Consider the following 12,488-nt stretch of genomic DNA (forward strand, 5'->3'; position numbering starts at 1 on the left):
AGGTGTGAGCGTTGCTTGTGCTTGCTTTGGCAACAAGCACTGGCATGAATGAATAGCAATTGCAATCTTGTGGCTGCATGCAGTGTCAGGATATATATGCGCCCTAATAATTTTTACCGTTGCTAATGGAAAGTGAAAATCCAGACTTTGTTTTTTTTAAGATGGAGAACAATAATCTACATCTACAATAATTAATGTGAAAATCGGCGGCATTTCCCTCGTTGGAGGCATTGCTGTGAAGCCCCCCGTCCCCGTGGGAGTTTGGTTGAAAAACCTTGGTTGTCCGATCGATGTTTGTGGCGCCTGTGGGTGTCGTTCCCCCTCTTTGGAGGATTCGCTGCGGAAACCTCCTCCCCCTTTCCTGCTTCAATGCTTGTTTCTTGTGGCGTACAAGGTGGCGTTTGGTGGTGGTTGCATTGGTGGTTTCATCGGTGTTTCATTTGGTGGTGGTCTTGTTGTCACCTTCATGAGTGTTGAGTTTTTCTTTTTCTGTTTTTTATTGTATTTGGTTCCTTATCTATTAATATATGCCCGACATGCTCTTGTTGCTGGCTTTTCGAAAAAAGTGAAAATCGACATGTCTTTTATGTTCACGCAATTCTTTTTTACTCCTTAAGAAGTGAGAGTTAATTAGCTCTTCATCTAAGCCTCTCACACTACTATATAGAAAACTTACCGAGGCGGTTGTTTTCGGTTAACCGAGCCTGACAAAAAGTCTACGTTAATGCAAACCTACGGAGGCGGATGCTTTGACCGTCTCGGTTAATCTATTAATGGAGGCAGACACTTTGACTGTCTCAGTTAATAGGCGATTAATGGAGGCGGACACTTTGACCGTCTCGGTTAATAGGCGATTAACAGAGGCGGTCGTCTAAAGTCGTCCGCTTCTGTTAATCTTTAACGCAGGAGGGTGCCCTGCCACAGATTAACGAAGGCACCCGCCCAGTGTGCCCGTCTCCGTTAATTAAATGGTGGTGTCTCGTAAAACCATTTGTGTAGTAGTGTCACCGGTCCTTGGTCAGACATGTTATCCCAAGAAATAGTCCTACAAGCAAGTTAAACACTTTCGGAAGGGGTACGGTGAGAATTGAACGAAAGATCGAGGTCTACGTGCCTGTGCTGTCCTGTTTGGAAGCTGAACTTAAGATTTTTTTTTGGAGGCACATATAATGATATAAGTCCAATTACAATTCGCAATGTTTCAAAAAAAATTACAATTCGCAATCTCAGATCATCAGGGATTCATGGTGCACACGAAACTACGGTTGCCTGGCTAGGCACCTGGGCCGGGGGTCTAGATGCTCGTCTCGCATTCGCATTCGCATTATGACGACGATGGTCGCCTAACTATAAATTTGTCACTCAGTAACAAGATTGAGCTTGTTCGGCTGACCGGCTCTGGCCGGTTGGCGTCTCTTTTTCCCCAGCCGGAATAGTGTTTCCGTCCACTATTTTTCAGTTGCTACAGTATCTTTTCAGCTGCTACAGTACCATTTCAATGGTTCTTTTTGTTTGTCTCGCGTCACTTGTTGGTCAGTCAATCTCTGATTTGTCAAGGGTTTAACGATCTACTCCTAATCCTATAAATAAACTTGTCAAAAGCGCGTTTAGCTACAATAAATTACATATACCACGACATCCATGCTCCGTACGGCCACATTTATAAACCAATATATGCTCCGTTGTAGGAGTATCTCATGTGTGTGTTTTGACCAACCTGCCACATGGTTTATCTAGCTCATTTGTTTAGGTGCTTGAGTAGAAGCGGGTGAAGTAACTGTCTCTAGAAACGAAATCCACAACTACAAAAAGAATTTGAGAAGACAGACTCTCCCTGATTAACTAAGGTGAGTATTTTTACGTGTTGTCCCTATAAATTATTAGGAGGGGTTTAGACAAATTAAATGCCCGCCTCTAAAAATGGATATTAATAGAGGTGGGCATTCTAAGGGTCCACCTCTAGAGATCGACTAAGAGATGCAACACTATTAAGAGGTCCATCTCTAGAAATAGTTGCATAAAAAGTAATTCATATTGTTTCCACATAAAGTTAGGTGATAACAAACTCTATATAAAAATTATAGACTTTGACGTGGCCTATAACTTTGTGGTTGATAATTTTTTTGATTTGAAGCTATTAGAGCCCAAAATTTTTGTTTTAAGTTCTCAAAATTTAAAATTTAATATAACCTCGGATGTTGGCATGTTCTATACCAAAGTTGTAGTGCTCAATACAATCTATAATTTTATAGTTAACAAGTTTTTAATTTAAAATTACTTAGAGTCTCAATATTTGGTTCTAAGTTCTCATATTTTGACATTCAATTTTTTAAGTTTTTTTTTGAATAATCTCGAATAGAGACTCTTCCTATACCAAAATAGAAGTGTTTGATAAGATTTAAAGCTTTTGTATTTGAAACTTTTTCCCACTTGATACCATTTAGCGGCTAAAATAGTCAATAAAATATTATAAAATATTGATTAAAAAAGATAATATTTGTATACTAAGAAATGAGTGTATAGCTAGTGTAATGGTAGAGAGACGTTATATGAGCTGAAGGTCATGGTTCAAATAAAAAAACACTTATTTTTGTTTTTTGAAAACCATAAATAAAAAAAATCAAAAGGCCCACTTCATCAAGCGTAGCAGTGAAAAGTCCCTTGGAAGCAAAGTTCGGCACGTGGCAAAAGGAAATGGTCATACCTAACGAACACAAACAATAAAGTCATCAAATGTCGTCGGAACAAATAAAAGACAGTTCCCTATCACAAGTGTGTGTGCCGACCTTGGATTTAAATCAAAAAAGAGCTTTAGTTTCTCGGTTTAGCAGTTTCTTCCACTGTCCAAGTTGGCATGCATGCATGTCGAAATGCAACGGAAACACGTCAGACTGACTCGGGAGCTCAACAATAAAGCGCTTTTTTTCCTCGCAAAAGAAAGCGCTTTAGTTTCACCACAAGGCACAAGCGATGAATCATCAAACGTACATGTTTTGTGACGCATGCGAGAGTAGGAAAACGATTGCTGAACCTGAACCTGAACATGAACTTTAGACCGCAGGAAGAGGCGCCACTGTTACGGATTCAACCATGCGAAAAGCAGTAAAGCTAGCTAGCTAGGCACTACTAGAGTCTAGATGCATGTTGCCCGTATATATATCGTCACGACGTCAAATGCCGTGGTATACATGGCTCGTCCTGTATGTTCATTTCTACTTGCATGCATGCTTTCGACTAGTTTATTTCGCACAGAAGATCATGCACGCACGAACAAAGACGGACACGTACGAGACCAGCCCGTTCCAGTTTTGGGCGCTGCTGCTGTCGCTTTGCACACGGCGGCTCGGCCGTCGGCGGCCTAGTGCCAACCACCGTGGTCGTTAGCTTTCCACGCCACGGTACGGTCGTGGCGGGTCCCGCGTGCGCGCACGCAGGGCCACGTCCCTCCTCGTCTACTCCGTCTCGCGCTGCAGGCTGCACTGCTCACTGCAGCTAGTTGTCGTCGTGCAGTGGTGCTGGTGCGCTCGCTTCGATGGGGCTGGTCCGCTGGTGGCTGGTGCATTCCGCCTGGACGCTGCACTATCCTGTGGTAGTGGTGATGTGTCGCTCGGGCGGCAGCTAGCCGCACCATATAATGTCACCGTCTTTTTCGCAGCCACCGGCCGGAGAAGCCAATCATTGGCTGTGGCGTGTCAGCGACTCACTGATCCTGGCCCCGCCCCCGGCCTCGTGCCGACTGACGGCCGGCGTCCAGGCACAGTCCCGAACGGGAAAAAGGGACCGACCAGAGTTAAGGGTGGTATCAATTGTACTTCGTACTACAAGTTTAGTTTCATCCCAACTTCTAAAAAATTGCTACAGTACCTGTCACATCGAATGTTTGCGGCCCGTGTATGGAGCATTAAATGTAGACGAAAAGAAAAACTAATTGCACAGTTTGGTGGGAAATTACGAGACGAACATTTTGAGCCTAATTAGTCCATGTTTGAATACTATTTGTCAAATAAAAACGAACGTGCTACAGTAACCCAAAATACAAATTCCTGAAACTAAACAAGGGCTTACTAATATTTCATTTTTAACGATCAGGCAATATTTTTTCTTGAACTGCTATAATACTGTATGGACTTATATTTGTGTAAGATATAATATTTTTTCTGCTCATCATACGATGCTAGTGTATAAGACATCTCTCTTAAAACTTCATATTATCCCAATTTGATTTTACTTCAAAGTGTCGTATTAAAGTAATCCAACTTTCATCTTTAGGTCAAGAAGATAAATGGATGATCATGTGGGTGGAATGTTAGACTAAACTGAAGGAAGGAGAAAGGAGGGCTGCTAGCATTCCAACAGGGGTCCTTTTATGTTTATATTTTACTACCATAGGAACTTGTACTATGAACAAAAAATACGTCATGTATTATGTGGATGGTAGTCATTGTAATGTAATAAATTTTTGATACTATATGGCTGAATATGTTTATTTCCTATGTGTTGGCTGATCTTGCACTACTCATTAAATTGTACAGGCATGATCTGTATTGTTTTATAAATTTATTCATTGTGATATTAATGACAGCATGGTTTATTCCTCGCAACATATATAAGTGTTGCAACAAACTAAATCTATATGTTGTAACAAGCAATATAAGTCGTTCACCCATGGTTTGCACATACACATATAAGCGTTGATATAACCCACCATTATGCGTTGCAACTTTACAACGCTTATTAGTACATGTTACCAACACATAAATAAGTATTACAATAGATCCTTGCAACGTCACTTTAGGCAGCACATATTAGATGCGTTGGTATAGATCGTACCAACGTATATATGAACTTTTAGCAACACATATTTGCATTGCAAAAGGGGTGTCATGTCGTAGTGAAAGGGACCGACCAGTCGACCAGAGCAGCTCCTGTTGCTGTAATGAGCAAAACCATGGGGGAGCTAACGATTTCCATTTGCACACTGCAGCACCAAGGTAGCAAGGCCAAACATTTTGTCTATCGGTTTACGACTTGCCTATGTTTCAGTCATGATTAGGGTATAACACAAGGAGTCCGCAGGCCCGGCCCCAACCCCGCTTGCCATTAGGTGTTGCGTGAGGTTTGAGATGATCGGATCTAGGATATAATTATACTATCAAGAGAGGAAAATATGTTTGCTAATCATTTATCTAGCTAGTGGCACCAGATGAGATCTAACACGAGATTGTATTTAGATCGAGCGACGTTGAAAGGAAGCAAAATAAAATCTTTACAAAAAGTATTTTTGAAATGCTACCTCAGTGCTAAAGGTGTTGGTTGTTTCATGGGACAATAAATGTGATTAGCGCATTTGAAAATAAAGGTTTAAGCGCTGCTGCTGGTTGAGTGATTTTTCACTCATCGGAGCTCTTCGGTGGACACCGGAGTGGTGCCACCGGAGAGTAATTCCAACAAAGGTCAGAGAGGTGTGAAGTGATCACCGGATCTCTCTAGTGGTCATCAGAGAGCATGCACTAGAATTTCCATGGAGAAGTTGTTGTCAGTTGAAGTTTCAGTGGAGCATGTTATACCTTCCGGTGCGGGATGAAACGTTTGATCGCGTAGTGGCGACTGCCAACTAACAGCGCGGTAAGAAACATTTGATGACATGGGGCTCTCTAGTGCGTAGCAGAGAGGTGATACTAAGGGGGTGTTTGGTTTCTACGGAAAAATTTTAGTCCCTATCCCATCGGATGTTTAGACACATGCATGAAGTATTAAATATAGACAAAAAATAACTAATTGCACAGATTGTGGCTAATTTACGAGATGAATTTTTTAACCCTAATTAGTCCATGATTTGACAACGTGGTGCTACAGTAAATATATGCTAATGACGGATTAATTAGACTTAATAAATTTGTCTCGTAAATTAGTCTCCATCTATGTAATTAGTTTTATAATTAACTCATATTTAGTTCTCCTAAATAGCTTCCGAACGTCTGATGTGACATGGACTAAAATTTAGTCCATGGAACCAAACACCCCTAATTCTAGAGGGCGGTTTTCAACGCGCGGCTTCAGGCGTTGTGAGCACCGGAGATCTTCTGTGCTCGCCAAAGAGGTGCACCGAAGCTTTGTAAGGGAAATAGCTAGTTGAAGTAGCCGTTGGAACTCTTTGGTGTGGGAGTTCTGGTGCTTAGTGGAGCTTTTCTGATGGGTGTGTTTCAATATAGCCAGGCTAGAACAACTAGTCTCTTGTGCGTGACACATCTCTTGAGACCCCCATGTTGATATGAGAACACATTAGAGCTCAAGAAACACCTACACTCACATGCTTAGTGGATATAGCATCTGTGATAAGGAGTGATCTAGTGCATTTGCTTAAGAGGGATAACATATAATGGCATTAGTGATGAATTGGCAATCGTGTGAGCCTACTACTCTTGGAGGTTGCCACGAACAAGTAGCTTGTAGGAATCTTCGTGTCGGGTTCATAAAACAGGGGTCCCTCATGGACCGGCTTCCCAGCAAAAGCTCGGCCTAGCAGACGACGTTACGAACGACGCGTAACTCCTGGGCCGGCCTAAATACCTAAATGACAGGCCAGAAGGGCGATCCAATCTCTGACCGGAAGGCCTCGCTAAAGAGGAACAACGCTCGCTTTCAACTCTGGCCCGCCTCTCCGACCGAAAGGCCCGACCAAGGAGGAACAGCGCTCGCTTCCGACTCTGGCCCGCCTCTTCGACCGGAAGGCCTGGCCAAACACCGCTACCAACTCCGACCTGCTTCTCCGATCGGGGATGCAACGAACCCCTGCTTACAGCTCTTCTCCGACTGGTGCAGTTGGAGCTGACCGGGACCGACCGACCGGGGACGCCTGCACGGTAAGGACCAGATAACGGGCAGAGCAGGTAAAACATGACACTCAAGTCAACCGCAATACCAAGGACTATACCCTGTACACCTGCAGGACAGTACCGACATGACATGTTAGAAGAGTGTCCTGCAACCTTCCAGGCATGTCAGAACCCAAGCAGTGTTGTGGGCGCCGACATTTGCCCTACAGTGTTGTGGACGCCCGCAACTCCCATACCAGATGAACACGGTAAAACCCCTTACATGCCTCTGGGCATCAACAGTGTGGCAGGCACCGACATCTATCATACCAGAAGAAGACGACACAACCTCCCACATGCATCTGACATTAACAGTGTTATGGGCACCTACAATCATTTTGTATCCGATGGCGTGGGCAACAAGACTTAACATACATACACTCTCTCTCTCACTTGTAAGACCATCCCCTTCATCTATGAAAGGGGATGCACTCTCTCCCAAAGGATCGATCAGTTTACTCAAACACAACAGTAGAACCACTAGGTTCAAACCTCGAGCACATGCTCAAACACTTAGCGCACAGTAGAGCTCCCATCACTCTCGGCTCTTCAGACCGAAGTTCGACCGGACCTATTGCACCCCCTATCTTTCTTCCTTCCGTTTGTAACCCCACAACAAACTTCGAGCACGTGGCCTCAGGAATATAGTCACCGACCGACTCAAACTAGACATAGGACACATTGCCTGAACTAGTATAAACCCTGTGTCATTGAGTGCTAGGCCACATTCGATCAGAATGTGTGGCAAAACAACAAATATTTACGTGTTGGTCACTTTCTACACCGACAGTTGGCGCCGTCTGTGGGGAAGACGCTGTATGTTCACACTTTTGGTCATCGGATGGCCCACTTTTCTGCCATCTTTGCCATGGCGGGCTCAAGCGATATGACTCGCTTTGGCTCGCTGGAGTTTCCCGTACTCCCACCTGTTGGGATGTGGGTTCCACTCATCTTCGAGCCATCCTAGGCCTTCCTCTTCGAAAGCCTGGACTTTGTCGCCGACCGGCTCGGCGTACTACACCTCCACGAGGAGGCACTTGTTCCGGCACCCGTAGGAGAGGCGCCCTCCATTGGCTCCGGGACACCCGACGACTTCAACGATGAGACGCATGCGTTTCATTATGAGCAAACGCTCTGCTCAAACCCCGCTGAGCAATGTACATGCTGTTATTTACTCACTATTTACTATCTTCCGCCGATTATCTGGAGGGACCGCATTGTCCGCACTGCAACCACCGTACGACCGGTTCCCCTTTGGCCTCGCGTCCCCCATGGATGCGTACGCCCGGGGGCTCCGAAGGATGCTGGTGACGCCCCCTCTCACATCCGAATTCATGGGGATGGCGAGCTATGCTCCCACCTAATTCTACAAACTTGTAGATGATGAGCTTGAGAGTGATGGCTCCAGCATCGGCGACATGGCACCTAGCCACTGTCCGTCCTAGGAGTACGCTATGGCGGACGCTCCATGATAGCCACCGGTGGTAGCAGAGTCCTTGCAGACTCACACCCCTCTAGACCCTCGTGCGGGGGCCCTCGTGCTCGCACAAGAGCATGGCGAGGAGCTACGACAACGGCGATAGAACTAGCCGCCACCTACGCCGGTGCGCTCGGTATAGCATGCTACGCCCCATGCGCGTAACCCAGCGAGCGGTGCCCAGGGTCGCGCCTGCCAGGTCCAGCGCGACATCATGGATGGGGGGAACGGTCTCCCACAGTTCATTCGGGCTAGCCAGAACATCGCCACCGTGGCGATGCTTCTGCGTGGCCTTCCTGAGCCGAACGACCCCTAGGAACAGGCGATCCATCGGAACCTCCGGGCACTGGTGGAAACCACCGTCGTTCAATAGGCGGAGAGCTCCGCATCGCGACACTGGGTGGATGATGACCATTTCATCATTCAATGTCTCCCTATCTGTGTCGGGGAACATGTTCGGGCATGGCTTGAATTCCTCCCGCACGACAGCATCTGTGACTCGGCGGACCTCAAGTGGATCTTTGTCGAAAATTTCTAGGGGATGTATGTCTGCCCTGGTAACTCCTAGGGCCTCAAGAGCTACCAGCAGGAGCCCAGTGAGTCCCTACGGGATTACATCCGTAGGTTCTCCCAACGATGAAACTCTCTCCCTAATGTTGTCAATGTGGACGCCATCAGCGTATTCCTCTCTAGGACAACCTGCGAGTCTCTAATCCACAAGCTTGGCTGCTTGAAGCCCCGTACCACCCGTGACCTGCTCGACATCGCCACGAACCATGCCTCCAATGAGGAAGCGGTTGGAGCGGTCTTCAACAGAGGCCAGGACAAAGGCAAGGCCAAGCGCAAGGACCAAGATGAGGGCCCCTCCATGCAGAGGGGTAAGAAGAACAAAAAGGATCAGCGCCGATCGACCAACACTACGTTGGTCACCGCAGCTGATCGCGTGGGCAAGCAGCCCCAGCAGGGCCTGCCTGACCACTTTAACAAACTCATGGATAGCCTATGCACCAACCATGCCTGCCCCGTCAAACACCTCTATAAGGACTGCGAGCTCCTCAAATGTTTCCTGCGATAGGTCGGCAGGCCAAAAGAAGGAGACGACAAAGAGGCGACAGCCAAGAAATGATGCACGGTGGGCAAGGACGGGGATAGCTTCCCCAACCTTGAGGAATGCACCATGATCTTCGAGGGATTCGACACCATCTGCTCCAAGCGTCGGCATAAGGTACGCTACAGAGAGGCATGCGCCACCACGACGGTCGTCCCCTCCTTCCTTAGCTGGTCAAAATCTTCGATCACCTTTGATTAGAGGGACCATCCCTCCCACATCGCCAGACCGAGACGTTACCCGCTCGTCGTTGACCCCATCGTTCGCAAGAAGCGCCTCACCAAGGTACTGATGGATGGAGGTAGTGGCCTCAACACCCTCTACATCGACACCCTCGACGCCATGCGCATCCCTCAGTCGGAACTCCACCCAGTGGGCTCTCCCTTCCACGGCGTGATCCTAGGAGCGCAGGCGTACCCGCTCGGGCAGATCGACCTGCCCGTCATGTTTGGCAACCGAGCCAACTTCTGCTCGGAGGTCCTCACCTTCGAAGTGGTGGACTTCCTAGGGTCCTACCATGCCATCTTGGGGTGGCCATGCTACACTAAATTCATGGTGATCCCAAACTACACCTACCTCAAGATGAAAATGCTGGGACCAAACGACATCATCACCATGGGCAGCGCCTTCTCACACGTCTTCACATGCGACCGTGAGCATTTCGAGCTTGCCACCGCCGTCATCAACTCATCCGAGCTCCCACTGCTTGGGGAGTCATCGACCCCAGTAGTCCCAGACTGCAACAAACCAACCTCCTCGATGGCCTTCCACCCACTCAAGGAAACCAAGGTGGTGGGGATTGACCCCACTGACCCAACCAAGATGGTGCGGATCAGGACCTTGCTCCCGACCAAATAGGAATGCGAGTTCGTCGACTTCCTGCGCATGATGAAAGAGTCTGATCAGCTCACAACCTTGTTCATCACCCCATATGGTTCGTACTGCTACGTAACCATGCCTTTCGGCCTGAAGAACGCTGGCGCCACTTACCAGCGGTGCATGCAACAATGCTTCACCGATCAGATCGACCCGCTCAACCAACCTGATCAAGTTGACTAGCCAAAGCCAACCATCGCTGTCTATGTTGATGACATAGTGGTCAAAACGGCTCAAGCTTGCGACCTAATTGCAAACTTGGCCGCAACGTTCGTGAACCTCCAAAGGTTCAACATCAAATTGAATCTCGAGAAATATGTTTTTGGGGTTCCAAAGGGGAAGCTGCTTGGATACATTATGTTCGAGGGCGGCATAGATGCCAACCCCAAAAAAATTACGACCATCTCCAACATGGGCCCTATACGCAACGTCAAGGGCGTATAAAGGCTCACCGGCTGTCTGGCTGCCCTAAGATGATTCATCACCCGGCTCGGCGAATAGGAGATGCCACTCTACAAGCTCCTTAAAAAGACAGACACCTTTGTCTAGACTGAGGAAGCTCAGCAGACTCTAGAGAGCCTTAAAGCGTCACTAACGTCGTCCCCAATCCTTGTCGCTCCCGAACAGGGAGAACCCCTCCTCCTCTACATCATAGCGAGCAACCATGTGGTGAGCGCCCGCCCTGGTCATCAAAAGGGAGGAGCCGAGACACCACCTTAAGGTCTAGCAACCCGTATACTTCGTCGAGGAGGTACTCACCGACCCTAAGGTCCAGTACCCCCAGGTGTAGAAACTCCTATACACAGTGCTGATGGTGACCTAGAAGCTCCTACACAACTTCACTGACCACGAAGTCACGGTCGTCACTTCATACCCGCTTGGGGACATCGTTTGCAGCTACGACGCCATAGGATGGATCTCCAAGTGGGCACTCGAACTCATGGGCCACGACATCAGGTATATCCCCCGTACCGCTATTAAATCTCAGGCTCTCATGGATTTTGTCGCTGAATGGACGGAGGTCCAGCTACGGACCCTGGATGTCACCCACGTGTACTGGACAATATACTTCGACGGGTCCGTAATGGCGCCCGACTCGGGGCTGGTGTGGTTCTGATCTCCTCGGATGGGATTAGGCTCCACTACGCCATCCGCCTCCATTTCTTGGCCACAAACAACACCATAGAATACAAGGCCCTCATCAACGGGCTGCGCATCACCATCGAGCTTGGCGCTACACGACTCTACGTCTAGGGTGACTCAGAGTTGGTCATTGACCAAGTCATGTAGGAGTCCTTCTACAAACCCCCCCTCATGGTAGCATACTGCCAGGAGATGCGCAAGCTTGAAGACAAATTCTAGGGGATCAAGCAGCATCATGTCCCCCAAAAGGACAACAATACCGCTGATTTTCTCACAAAATTGGCCGCCAGGCGGGATTCATCTCCGAGCAGGATCTTCATCAATGAACTCCATGAGTCGTTCGTCCACGTCCTAGAAGGTCTGATCTAGACATACCCCAATGCCAAGCTGGCGCCTGAGGGCTCCGACCCCGATGCCAAGCCGGCACTCGATGGCTCCAACCCTAGTGCCTGCATGACGACATCGCCCCCAACATCACTGTGTTGGCACTCGATCAAACTGACTGGCGAGCGCTGCTACTTGCCTACCTCCTCGAGGAGGTTCTCCCACCCGAAAGGACTAAAGCTCGATGGATCACTTGACATGCCAAGACCTTAATCGTGCTCGGTAATGAACTCTACAAAAGAAGTCCATTGGGGGTGCTCGTGAAGTGCATCCCAACCAACCAAGGGAAACAACTCCTCCTCAAGGTCCATACCGGAATCTATAGACATCACATAGCCCTGAGGTCGCTGGTCGGAAAAACCTTTCGCCAAGGTTTTTACTAGCCCACTACATTACGAGATGCAGAGAAGGTCTTCTGCAGGTGTGAGGGATGTCAGTTCTACGCTTGACAAACTCAATTGCCGACATAGGAGCTCCAAACCATCCCCATCACCTGGCTGTTCATGGTTTGGGGCCTCGACATGGTAGGGCCCCTCAAAAAGGGCTCGGGTGGCTTCACTCACCTCCTCGTAGCAGTCGACAAGTTCATCAAGTGGATAGAGGCTAAGCCCATCATCAACATCTG

This window comes from Miscanthus floridulus, chromosome 8 (genome assembly GCF_019320115.1).
Source record: "Miscanthus floridulus cultivar M001 chromosome 8, ASM1932011v1, whole genome shotgun sequence".
Classification (NCBI taxonomy): domain Eukaryota; kingdom Viridiplantae; phylum Streptophyta; class Magnoliopsida; order Poales; family Poaceae; genus Miscanthus; species Miscanthus floridulus.